The sequence below is a fragment of the Microtus ochrogaster genome, chromosome X, assembly GCF_000317375.1.
Source record: "Microtus ochrogaster isolate Prairie Vole_2 chromosome X, MicOch1.0, whole genome shotgun sequence".
NCBI lineage: Eukaryota > Metazoa > Chordata > Mammalia > Rodentia > Cricetidae > Microtus > Microtus ochrogaster.
In genome coordinates, this window is record NC_022026.1 from 56,637,875 (window position 1) to 56,651,405 (window position 13,531).

Consider the following 13,531-nt stretch of genomic DNA (forward strand, 5'->3'; position numbering starts at 1 on the left):
AAACCCTGTCTCGAAAAAAAATGTCTGACTAGATGGTAAGGGACCACACAGTAGGCCCTCTGTAACTATTGCCTAACAGTGAGTTCCCACCCAGCAAATACTCTTGGTCTGGGACTCAGTAGCTAGGAAGGTCTTGACCCTTGCTCTCTGCCCCCTCTCTAGTCAACACGGGGTTGATACTGAGCTTGCTTTTCTACTCCGCCAGTTCTGAATTCCAAAGCAGAGTACTCTTCCCAAACCATTCCCCTCTTCTCTCCACATCAATACAGGATTCTCAGGATCCTTTTCCCCAGTTATATCTTTGGCTCTACAATGGCACGGTGGGTGTCTTTCTTTTTTTTTTTTTTTAATTTTTTTGAGACAGGGTTTCTCAGTGTAGCCCTGGCTGTCCTGGAACTCATTCTGTAGACCAGACTGACCTCACAGAGATCTGCCTGCTTCTGCCTCCCAAGTGCTGGGATTAAAGGCTTGTGCCACCAATGCCCAGCGGGAGTCTTTTATTTTAGTAAAAAGTAAAGATTGGGATTAAAAAAGGGTGTCAGGGAAAGACTTGGTCTCCCGTCTAGCCATTCCTAACTTACTCACTATGTGGCCCTGGATGATGGGTTCAGTTCTTGGTACCCTCATCTAGAGAAGGATATCTAGGAATCTGTAAGATTCTTGTTTGCAAAGTCCTCACCCCCTGAGGACTTAAAGAATAAAGCATGAAGAGAGAAAACCCTTTTGAAGAAGAGGCCGAGGAATTTCTCAAGTCCTGACAAGGCGGGCACTGGGCCATGTGATTCACAGTAGCATGGGTTGTGAGAGGCCCGCCTCCCCCGCTTCACAGCCAGCCCAGGGGTAGGCACAAGTGACTTGCTTCTCTCTCCATAGGACTTGCCTATAATTGGCTCAAAATGGGCAGGATTGGTGGTGGGAGGGTGTGTGTATAAGAGGGAGAGCAGGAAGGAGGGAGAGAGACAGAGATCTGAACTTCAGTTAAAAGACTAGAGACGCTTTAGCCCACATGTTAAGATATTCATGTGCCTGCTGACTTCCTCCTTTAGACTCCTGAGGATCTTATTGAATCACCAGCCTTTGGTCCCAGTGGCATATCCCAGAGCAGCAGGGGGTGTGTGGTGAGAAAATAATAATTATGTCTTATCCATGTGAAGAGCTGAGTTACCTCCGGGCCCTTTCTTTTTGTTCCTCTGTCTAGTTCCTGGTGGAGAGTGCTATGCTCAGTTTCTAGGCTGGTAAAGCCCAAGGCTTCCTTGGGTCACTGGGATAACCCAATGAGATACCAGAGAGGGTGTCGGGAGGGTTACAGGTGAAGGTTTATGCATATAGGGATTTGGAAGTCCTACTGTAATCCTTGTGGCTCAGACCTAGAATGTCTTCCCACATGCTGGGGCTTGGAGAGAGTTTGGAGCCAAAGAAGTTGGACTTGATGTTAGTGCTGTTTGTTTATTTGGTTTGAATTTTGGTTTGTTGAGACAGGGCTTCTTTGTGTTGCCTAGGCTGTCCTGAAACTTGTTCTGTAGACCAGGCTGGCCTTGAACTCACAGAGATCCACCTGCCTCTGCCTCCCGAGCGCTGGGATCAGCTGTTTTGTGGGAAGTGAGAGAAGAATCAATGAAAGTAGCAGAAAGGGCTAGTTTGTTCTTACCTGGTCACATCTTCTGAGACCAAAGAGTTAAGTGCTGCAAAAGTTCCTTGACACTGGCTGATTCTGGGTTTCTTACCCTCAGTAAGCCTGAAAATCTTTTGTTGACCTTGAAGAATAAATGTCTTCTCAGCTTCAGAGCCTTGGAGTTAGAATCCAGGAAATCTGGTTTCAAGAAAGATTTTCAGAAAGGGACAGATATAGTGGCACACACCTTTAATTCGAGGCAGAGGCAGTAGGATCTCTGGGTTCCAGGCCAGCCAGGGTTACATAGTGAGACCCTGTCTCAACAGCAGCAACAAAAGATTCTCAGATGATTTTGGTGTATAGCCTAGGGCTCATTTTTCCAGTTGAGTCAAAGGCGACCCAGAGAGACAGTGATTCAGCCAGGGTCCTATAGTGAATGAGCATTGTCTCTGAAGTCTTCCTCCCAGAGTCATAGATGAATGTCCCTTAACTCCAAGCCCAGAAGGGAAGCATAGGTTGTAAGAAAGTGAGTTAATCTTGCCCCCTTGCACATAAACCCTAGGTGCCTCAGTTTATTTTTCTCCCCTGCTTTTGTCATGTCTGTCTTTTGACTATTTATATTGGAAGACAGTTAAGATTCTGGAACTCTAAGCATAGGAAATTTGGTATCAGCAGTGCCCAATGAAAGGCCCTGGCCTGTCCCTTGGGAAGGGACTTAGAAGTATATCTACTAAGGTTCATAGACCTAGAAAATGTGGGGGGTCAGTTCAGCTAGATGGTCTGGTGTCAGCAAAGACATGCAAACACTGATTAGGGGACCAGTACTAGGCAAGAGTGGAGGGGAAAAAGCTAGCAAAGGGACTTTGTCCTGAGGGCAAGCAGGATCCATCCAGGGCTTATTCATGGGGAAATGATGTGATAGGTGCTAGGATTTAAAAGTTTCATGGAAAATGGATGGAAGGGATTAAAGAGCAGAAGCATGTATACTGAAATTGGAATGATACAGAGAAGATTGGCATGGCCCCTGTGCAAGGACGACACACATTAAGTCAAGCGGTAGTGGCACATGCATTTAGTCCCAGCACTCCGGGACTGTGAGTTTGAGGCCAGCCTGGTCTACAGAGCCAGTTCTAGGACAACCAAGGCTACACAAGGAGCCACTGTCTCAAAAAAACAAAACAAATTAAAAACGTGGAAGTGCATGAAGGGGACAAACTTGTGGGTGTCATATATATTTTGTGAAAGGTAATGGTAGCTTAGGTTAAATTGTAGCAAGTGTATCAGAAGAATATTTAAGTGCCAACATGGATAAGCCTTGGTGATGACTGGAGAGGCCAAGGAAGGAAGGAGACTCCAGGACAGTTTTGGATAGTTTTCTGAAACCAGCTAAGTGACCTAGTGGTTGATAGTGGAGCCATCTACACAAGAGGGGGTTTAGGAGAATGTGATGAGTTGTGTTTGAGACTCGCTGAGTTTGAAGCCTAGGAAGATAGCAAGGTAGTGATGGTTAGCAGACATTTGGATTTAGCATTATAAATCTCCAGAAAGATTTCTATGTGAGAGATGTTTGGGAGTGTTCACCACCAACATATAGCATAGACCACCAGGTAGCTCTTATGCAGGGTATGTGTGGTCCAGAGGATCTGTTGCATCCTTGAAGGCATATGCCGAGGTCAGTAAAGCCATATTCTGACAAGTCTCTGTGTGTGGCAACTTTAAAAACATTTGCACGGAGCTGAGGCCTATTACACACACATTGGGGATAGCTGGCTTTTGCAAAGAACTGAAAGGCAAATCAAACATTGCCATCAAAATATTTGTGTGGCTCCTTCCTTATTTTCCATGGTGAGTGCATCTGAGAGACCTCAGGACATTTTTTGTCTTGTTTCTTGGAGGAAAACAGAGGGGTCTCAGGCTGAGCTAAGTGCTGAGATTTGGAGGATGTTTGGAGAGTCAAGTAGGTTCAGGAAACATCTTAGATTTGTTTTCTAGTCAGCTGGAGCTTTTCAATCAAACAATAAAATAATCAAGACTGGGTAGGTGGCCAGAAGGGCTTTCCCCATTAAAGGAATTGAAAGTTTCAAATGTAGCTGATGCCCAGTCCGAGGAGGGCCCAGCTAGGGCTCCCTCCTCCCTCAAGAGTGAGTGACAGCTAACTGTACCCTACACAGACAGAAGCAGTGGCTTTCTGCAGCCAGTTAGCTAAATGCCTTAGGCAGATGTGGTGCTGGCCAGACGCTGGCTGGGTGGGGCTAGGACCTGTCTGGAATGAGGGCAGGAAGCGCAGCCTGTCATTGGCTAGCCACTTGGATTTAAGTTCCTTAATGCAGAGAGAACAGACACCCCTGAAGCCACAAATCCAGTCCTTCAGGACTCTAGTGTCCAGTTCCTTGAACCTGGAAGGCATACCTCCAGCAGAATTGGAGTCAAGGTTATAGGGCATCCACTGAGGAACCTCAGCACTCCTGGATCCGCCGTTCATTGTACTCCCAGGCCTCACTTCCCAACTCAGAGCTTCAGGTTCCCCATTTCCAATATTGCTTATGCCATTTGCCTGGGATACAATCTGACAACCAGAAATACTTTGTGAACCTATAGGAGAGAAAGGTGGGGAAAGGAGGCTATTTTCTTACCATGTCTTCTGAGTGCCTACAGTGTGTTCCGCTTCGTGATCTGTGCTGAGATGTGTCCTGTCCTCACATCTAGCAGGAAAGCTACATTGCAAGTCATTCCCAGCACAGATGTTTCAGGGACGCATGGAGAGGAGGCAGAGCAGACATTTATGTTAAGTCCTGAAGGATAACTAGATGGCCAGAGGTAAGGAGATGTGGGAAAAGAGTTCAGGCTGCAGGAACGACATGTGCCAAAGCCCCAGGCGGAAGAAAGCACTTTCGAGGAATAGACAATCGACCATTGTGGCTCAAGGATGGGTGCGGGGCAGTGTTCATGAGCTTAGGGCTTTCTTGTTCCTATTCTCTGGAGTTCAGAGTTCACCCCAAGGCTAGAATAAGCCTGGCTGGGCTGTGGAGAGGGTGTTGGAGAGGGCCCTGAGGATGGAGGGAAACAGTTAGAAACTGAAGCAGATGTGTATGGATTCTAGAGCTCCTAAAGGGCCTGCCTGCAGGACTTGGGAGTTGGTTGTGTGAGTTAAGGTCGAAAGGAATGGTGGAGAAAGGCCAGTCTGTGACTTGGACAGCTTGGGTGAATGGAGGTGCTTGCTGTTCCTGGAGTGGGGAAGGCAAGAAGGAGGAGCTAACTGTTGGCTGGGGTAGGGATGTTTGTTATTTTTAGGATACACTGTGTCTTAGAAGCCCCAACGTAAGACATCTAGAGCAGTGCACAATAGGCGCCAGATGTATCTTCCTGGGCCCCAAAGTCAGGACAGGATGGTGAGGTCACAGGTGTGTGACAAGAGCTGCCAGAACACAGTGGGCTATCCTGCTGCCTTTCCCCTTTCAGCTGTCTGCCCCGCTTCCTGTGTTCTGCTCTACAGCGGCGCTGAAAGGGAAAGGGTTAAGTTGCTGAGCTGAAGTCTGCTCTGGAAAGTGGGAAAGGCGGGACTGGCAAGGCTGGCCCATGGGAGCTGCAGCTGGCATAGAAGCCCTTCCGCTAGCCCATAAGGCCAGCGCCGCCGCTGCAGCCGCCCACGCTGCCTCCTTTGCTTTGCCTTCACCTTCCCTGCTCCCCCCTCCAGCGGCTCCCGGCTCCCCTAGTCTGGGCCTCCCTACCTAATCTGTTCCAGGTGGAGGTGCAGCCCCTCTCACACTGCAGGCCAGCAGGGGAGGGGGCTAGGGAAGGTGGAAGTCTCTTTTGCTGTCTTTTAGGGTGAGTTTCCCAGTCTCTGGGACTTTCTCTCTCTCTGGAGAATTTTCTTCTGGGATCTTTGAGTCATGTCTCTTGCAGTGATGGGGAGCAGCCCCCTCCCAGACCCGTGCCTGCCACCTTGGAAAGTGTCACGTGGTCTTGCTACTTTGTGCCTCAATTTTCTTAACTATAAAATGCCTTGTAATCCCCATCCCTTTAGGGCTATTGTAAGGATTAAATGCCACAGGCAAAGCCCAGAGGCCCATTGTAGCCATGTTCAACAGATGGCCCTGGCCTGCCATTTTGCCTGCATCCCTCAGTAACTTCCATGCCCCATGCACTTTGTATCCGTCTCCATCTGACTCATCCCATTTTCTATTTTTCCTCTTACATCTCTCTGGGTTTCTGAAGGTTTCCTGCCTTGTGCTTCCTTGCCTTTGTCCCAGAATTTTTTTTTTTTAATTGAAGTTTGTTTGTTTTTGGAGACACTGTTTCATGTAGTGCAGGCCAGCCTTAAACTTACTATGTAGTTGGGCTGGCCTTGGTCCTTCTGCCTCTTGTCTCCCAAGTTCTAGGATGACTTCCATGTACCACCATGTACCACTTTTAGCTTTCTCTAAAAGTCCCTCTCCTCTCATAATTCCTCTGGGTATGCAGTTCTCAGATTTAACCAGACTTCTAGTGGCTGGGAGGGTAGATGCATTGGTTTTGGGGGGGACAAACTGGGGTCAAGACAGGGGTCAGAGGGATCATCCATCCACTGGCTTTGTCCTCATTGGGAGGGTAATTCTAGCCAGCGTGGCAGCCTTAGCACTGCACTGGGTAATTACTGTCCCCAGTGCTCCCAGCTGCAGCTCCACTCCCTTCCCTTCCTGTCCTCTGAAGTCCCCAGCTCCTCCCAGGGGTGGAGCTACCACCCTCTGTCCCTTTCTGGCCTCTGGTCCAGAGAAGACCAGAGGAGGTGGCCAGGCCCTTCATAGCAATCAAGCAGATAGAAAAGAAGGGATGGGCCACTTGTACTCTTCAGTGGCAGGGGTCTCTCTCTCTCTCTCTCTCTGTCTGTCTCTCTCTCTCTCTGTCTGTCTGTCTCTCTCTCTCTCTCGTCTATGTCTGTCTGTCTGCCTGTCCTCTTGGCAGTCTTAGTCTCCATGGGTTGCTTTGTGTCTTACTCTTCTTTGTGGATGCTTGTGTAAGTTTGTTTGTGCGTGTGTATATAAGCATGTGTGTCTTCGCATCACTGTGTGTTGTATGCTGTAGATTAGGTCATTTGGCTCAGTTTTAGCCCTGGAAGTTTCTAGCCGCTTCTCTGTATGGGTCTGCCTGTTTCATCTGTTTCTGTGTCTGTCACTCTGCCCTCCTAAGTCAGTGTTCTAAGAGTGGTGGCTGGGGTAGCATCTTTTGGCACTTCATACCAGTTCTTTCTATTCTAGAACCTTCTTGTAAACCCAGCCCACTCTGACCTTTAATCACATGCTTCATCCACGCACCTTTCCAGGTATCTGCACTTTTGCCTACTTTTCTTCCATTGCTGGCACGACTATCCAGAGTCCATCTATGTGTGGAAGAAATACACATCCTATTGGGGACAGCTCAACTTAAAAGCACCTCCTTTACAAACTTGTTTTCTTCCTCCTTCCAAGAATGATTTCTTCCCCAGCTCAGCAACTTTACCCAGAACCTGCCCTGTGACTACACGCAGGCAGACTCAGAGTCAATTGCAGCTTAGTTATTCTAGCCGTATAGGCTCAAGTCAGTTACTTCGCTGCTTTATGCCTCACTTTCGTTTCCTTCCTTCCTTCCCTCCGTACCTCCTTCCTTTCTCCCTTCCTTTTCCTTTTCTGTTATTTTTTTTAATTGTGACGTGTTCTCACTGTGTAGCCTTGACTGGCCTGGTACTCATTATATAGAGCAGGCTGGCCTTCAACTCACAGCCACCTGACTCTGCCTCTCTAAGTGTTGGGATTAAAGGCATGTGTCACCACCACACCTGGCTGAACCTGTTTCATTATGTACAAAATGGAATTAATAGCTCATGGAGTTATTAGGAGCATGCCACAGGAAAGTGTCAACCCAAAATGCCTGACCTAGAATAAATGTTCAATAAGCAGTTGGATTTCCATACCTCGTGTCATCTATTAAAAAGTAACAGCTTAGTGTGTGGGGAGTGGCTCCATTGGTGGTGTGATTCCTTAGTGTACTTGACTAGCATACCCAAAGCCCTGTGTTGGGTCTCCCCAGCACCGTGTAATTCACACGCGCTGGTCATATCCGTAATCCCAGCACTCTGGAGCTCGACTCCCTAGGATTCTCAGATCAGTCTGGAACTACATAGTGAGTTCTAGGCTAGCCTAGGCTACAAATTGAGACCTTGCCAGAACAGGAGGAGGAGGAGGAGGAGGAGGAGGAGGAGGAGGCTGAGAAGGCCAAGGAAGAAGAGACCCCTGCTGCAAGGTCAGACATATACTCTGTTGATGGAGACAGAAAGATCATAAATTTAAGGTGATTCCAGACTACATAAGGATTTTGAGGTCAGTCTAGGTTAGAGACCCTGTCTTTAAAAAAAATGACAGCTTATGTTCTAAAGAATTCTATATGAATAATTTCTATATGAAGAATTTCAGTTCTCAAAGACAGATCTCAATTCAGGGACTGCCTGACAAATATATGAAATAGCTTCTTTGACATTCTACATCCCAGAAGAGGCTAGGCCCTTTCAAGGGATAGGAAAAGGGGCCTTCAGAGCTGCTGCCCGAGGGCCAGAGCATATCAATATAGGGTTAAAGAGCAGGCCTGGCAAGGTGTTTTAGTGGGTAAAGACACCTGCCTTGAAAGCTTGTTGTGTAAACACTGCTGACCTGAGTTCAATCCCAAGGACCCATTTAATGGTGGAAAGAGAGAACTATTTCACAGAGTTGTCCTTTGATCCTTCTCTCTGATGATGATGATAGATTAACAAATTTTAAAAAGATAAACAGCAGAGTATAAGAGGCCTAAATAACTACTTAATAGGAGCACCCACAGTTGGCCCTTCACTCTTTGTGTTTTAATTGGCCTGCTCACTTCTTTTTTCCAAGACAGGGTTTCTCTGTGTAATGGCCCTGGCTGTTCTTGAACTTGTTCTGTAGACCAGGCTGGCCTCAAACTCACAGAGATCCATCTGCCTCTGCCTCCCGAGTGCTGGGATTAAAGGCGTGTGCCACAACTGTCTAGCAGCCTGCTCACTCTTAAAATTAGGGATTCCACATAGAACTCTTGAAATATTGGAAGCTCTGAAATACTGGGCACTATTCCTGTAAAAATGGAGGGACACATTTTGTCTGTAGCATTGTGAGGCGTGTAGTGGTTGGGTTACCTCGTTCCCACTGGTCCCTCTGAGTTTATGCTCTCTTACTATGCAGAAGCCCCTCACTCCACACAAGGCTACCCACAGTACAGAAATCCCCTTCCCTTTATGAGAAAGAAGTTCCTGTGTTTGTTTTGTTTTTCGAGACAGGGTTTCTCTGTGGCTTTGGAGCCTGTCCTGGAACTAGCTCTGTAGACCAGGCTGGTCTCGAACTCACAGAGATCCGCCTGCCTCTGCCTCCCGAGTGCTGGGATTAAAGGCGTGCGCCACCACCGCCCGGCTTCTATACTGGGCTTCTGTAGAACTCTCCTCACTTACAAACTATCCCTCCACTTTGAAGAAATCTCTTCTATTTTACCAAAATTTTTCCTTTTACAGAAGAACCTTAAAAACAATAACAAGGAGGTAGAAGCAGGAAGATCAGGAGTTCAAGTTTGTTCTCATTTAAGTTTGAGGCTAGCCTGGGGTACATGAGACCCTGTTTCAAAAATAAAAAAGTTGAAGGAGGGTGCTAGTATACAACTCTAAACCCAGTGTTTGCAAGCCTGAGGCAGATGAATTACCATGAGTTTGAGGTCAGCGGAGGGTACCCAATGAGTTCTAAACCAGCCTGGACTATATTAATGAGACCCTGTCTCATAAAAACAAAGCAAAAATAAAAAAATCAAAGAGACCTTTTACAGAAACCTGTTTGGCAGGAGGGTGCAGCCCTTAGGAAGCTCATTGCTTGCCAGACAAGCTCCCACTTTCTCAAAGTATCTTTGCACTATTGAAATCACCCCACTTTTTACAGGACCTTATAGTCAGGAGACTAATGAGAAGGAACTGCTGGATTCCCCTTGGGCTTCCTGTAGAGAACACATTTCACAGAGCCGTGTGCTTGCATTTTTCCAAGTGAACATCTGCTAGACCAAGCAAGGTCTGGATGCGGTGTTACTTTGAAGGTGGCTCGAGACAGTGGAGCTGAGGCCCATTCAAGACGGGGGCGGGGGAGAGTTGGGGGCAGCTGTGCCTTCAGCCTCTCCCTTCTCCCTCAAGCTAAGCCTCTCTTCCTTCTGCAGACCTGGTTTCCCTTTTGCTGTCCTTCTTTCTCCTCCACTCCCTCTGTTCTCTTTGCTGCCCAGTTCCAACCTCAGAAATTCCAGCTGTTTCCCAACAGCACCCCTTAGCTGGGAAAGACAAAATTTGGGGAGCTACTAAGAGGCGTTTGCATCATCCTTGAGGAGAACCAACTGCTGGACCTGTCTGTTGCTCTCCCTAGTTCTCAGCAGTTTCTCACCAAGAACAGCGCACACGTATCGTCCCCAGTTCACGTATGGGGAAATGAGTCCAGAGCTGTGGAGCTGTTTGTCCCAGGTTATCAGAGAGTTAACAGCAAGGCCCAGTCTGCAGCTCTAATAGTTGTCTTGAGAGTAAGCCAAGGCTACAGCTGGGAGAAGGGAGACAGGATGCTGCTGGCCAGGGAAGGAGGGAGAGCTGGCAGCTGAACTTTCCAGAAAGAGATGCGGGAGAAGCAGGGTCAGGTTCCAGTGAGAATGGCCCAGAGGAGGAGTCTTTGTCCTCGAATTCAGCTAGAAGCTGGAACTGCCATGCCATGTAAACCCAGAAACATGTCCTGAGGGCACCTGCCAAACAGGCACATGTCTAAATCAAAACCAATATTTTGAATATTTTGGTATTTTTTTCTGTTCTTTGCAGATTTTATACAATCTGTTTTGTTCATACTCCCCCCTCTCCCCTGACTCCTCCCAGAGCCACCCCCTTTCCCTATTCACGCAGCTTTCTGTCCTTTTTGGTTAACCCCATCAAGTCCAATTTGTGCTGCCCGTATATTCTTGGCTATGTGGCCTTCCACTGGAGCATGGTTGATCAACCAGTGAGTGACTACACTCTAAAAGAAAACCGACTCTCCCTTTCCTGGTAGCTATCAGTTGCCAATAGCTATTCACCTGAGGTGGGGACCTGGGACTTTGTGCCCACCTCCCCTCCCGTGCTGGGATTTTATCTGACTGCTGACTTGACCTTGTGCAGGTCTTGTGCAGACAGCAGAACTTTCCTTCTGTGTTCGGAAATAGTGTTTTCTTATCATTATTCACTACCTCTGGCTCTTTTGTCTTGTTTCTGTTGTTTTGTTTTCGAGATAAGGTTTCTCTGTGAAACAGCCACGGCAGCTGTCCTGGAACTAGCTCCTTAGACCAGGCTGGCCTCGAACTCATAGAGATCTGCTTGCCTCTGCCTCCCTAGTGCTGGGATTAAAGGCGTGCGCCACCCAGCTCAATGTTCCTAAGCCTTGGGAGGAAGGGTTGTGATATGTGTGGCACATTCATTGCCAGGCGGTGGTGGTGCACACCTGTGAGTTCGAGGTCAGCCTGGTCTACAAGAGCTAGTTCCAGGACAGGCTCCAAAGCTTCAGAGAAACCCTGTCTCAAAAAAAAGAAAGAAAAAATATATGTCACATCCATCTGTCCGTCTGTCCATCCATCCATCCATTCATCCATCCCTCCATCCTGAGCACTGCGCATTCTCTTACTTTTTGCACCTTGACCAGTTGTGGATCTCTGTGTTAATCGCCATCTACTAAAAACAGAAATGTTGACAGGGTGGCCATGGCTCATGCCTTTAATCCCAGCACTCGGGAGGCAGAGGGAGGTGGATCTCTGAGATCGAGGCCAGCCTGGTCTACAGAGTGAGTTCCAGGACTGCAACAATATCTCTGTCTCTGTCTCTCTCTTTTTGTGTGTATGCTTCTTTGATGAGGGTTGTTAGGTATAATAATCTGTGGGTATATCAACAAGGATTTAGGAATCAGTTCAATATCATGTGGAATTATTCCCTCCTATGCCCTGCCAACCTGCCTCTACCTCCCAACTTCTGGGATTAAAGGTGTGTGCCACCACTGCCCAGCCCCCTTTAACCCTTATATCACTGAGTTCTGTCTCCCATTGAAAGCCCGCTGCATGGCCTCTTACTAATTTCCTGACCACCATCTCCAAATGAGATAAGACATATCTGAAGATTCAAAGCAAACACTCAGAAGTGAGAGAAAGCATTCAATGTTTGTCTTTGGTTCTGGGTTATCTCACTCAGAGTGTTTGTTTCTAGCTCCATTCATTTACCCGTGAATTAAACTTTCCTTAACAGCTGAATAATAGTCCATTGTGTAAACATACTACATTTTCTTTAGTCACTCACCAGTTGATGGACACCCAGGCTTCTTCCATTTCCTGGATATCGTGACTACAGCAACAATGAGCATGGGTGAGCAGGTGCCTATCGTAGGCTATGGAATTCGTTGGGTCTGTGTCCGAGAGTGGTATAGCTGGATCATGTGGTTGATCTATTTCTAGGTTTTCGAGGAACCTCCATAGTGATTTCCATAGTGGCCTCACTAGTTTGCTCTCCTACCATCAGTGAATAAGTATATTCCCCTTTCCTCACATCCATGCCAGCAGATAAGGTTCTGGTTTCATTCTTCTACATGTCTCTATCCAGTTTGACTATTCTATCTTTTCTCCAGTGTTTATTGTTGGCCTCTTTGTCAAAAATTCAGGTACCTGTAGGAGTGTGGGTTTTTATGTGGGTTCTCAATGCCAGTACCATGCTGTTTTTATTACTATTCTTTTGTTGTATAACTTGAAGGGTCAGTATTGCTATTTCTTGGAGCTAGATCTCAGTGGTAAAGTTCTTTCCTAGTGTGTGCTGCACACACACACACACACACACACACACACACACGTATGTATGTATGTGCACCAAAAAAAAAAACAGAAAAAAAAACAAAAATCATTGCCCTTATAGCCAGTTGAGGGCCTAGAGGTTGTAGAGGTAAAGAGAGTATCTACCCCACTTTCACAGCTGAGCTTGGGAGTGTGTGGGCAACTCCTAGGATGCTCATGGTATGCTTCCTGTTGTTGCTAAGGGATACGGGAATACAGTGATGGCTGTACAATGCTTGTTGTGCAAGCATACTGCACACTGCTAGGATACATGGGGTGACTCTGGTTCTCTCTGAGTCTTAAATGACTGTACATGGTTGGCATATGGTATGGGGTGTTGTAAGATTTATGAAAACTTTATGTGTGTGAGAAACAGTGGGGTCTCTGGTAGAACCAAAGGTGGAAGGAGCAGCGCTGGTCCAGAGCCTTAATGGGGATGTGGATGTGGGCATGAGTGTGTTAGCAAATGTTGTAAATTATCAACCATAAGAAAACTAGTCTGGAGAAAACCAGTCTGGATCTAGGTGGGTGGGACGGATGGGGAAGTAGGAAACACTGTGGTTTTTAGAAAGGAGGAAGTGGGCCCTACTCTAGTAGCTCCCCTGAGGGCAGGAATGAGATTTTTCTCAGTCTGGGCAGAGTCTAGCAGCAGAGTCTAGTAGCTGTGAAACAGTTAGCTTACTCAAAGCAAACTGAGGGATGCCAGAGTGTTCAGTAGGGCCATAAAGAGCCGCAGAGACCTAGTGAAGATGTTTATATTTTCCCATGGGTAGAAAGGAGTTATGAAAAGTTCTGCCACTAGGTTGTGTAAGAAGAGGTCACCAAGAAGAGCTAGCCCTGGGACGAAGGTAGCCGCTGAGGGAAAACCGGAGAAACTGAGAAGTCTACGGAAGTAGGAGACAGGGATCTTGAATCTTTTTGTCCTCGGTGGTACCTTACCTTGGCCATACCCAGACTCCTAAACCGAAACCCTGCTGTCTTGAGGGTTAGGGGTATCCCTTTCAGTAGCCACACTGCTTTTCTTAATACTTTTCTCATGTCTCCTAGGGCTTGGAG

The 13,531-nt window shown here is 47.2% G+C and overlaps 1 protein-coding gene and 1 non-coding gene across 2 annotated transcripts in view; both read left to right on the forward strand.

The window, feature by feature from the left end:
* The window catches only part of Fgd1 (FYVE, RhoGEF and PH domain containing 1), a 41,918-nt gene that overhangs the window by 2,832 nt on the left and 25,555 nt on the right, over nucleotides 1-13,531 (forward strand). The window lies entirely within an intron of this gene.
* Nucleotides 2,582-2,686, forward strand: LOC113457469. The gene has a single exon (XR_003378032.1). It is a non-coding gene; the product is annotated as a U6 spliceosomal RNA (small nuclear RNA).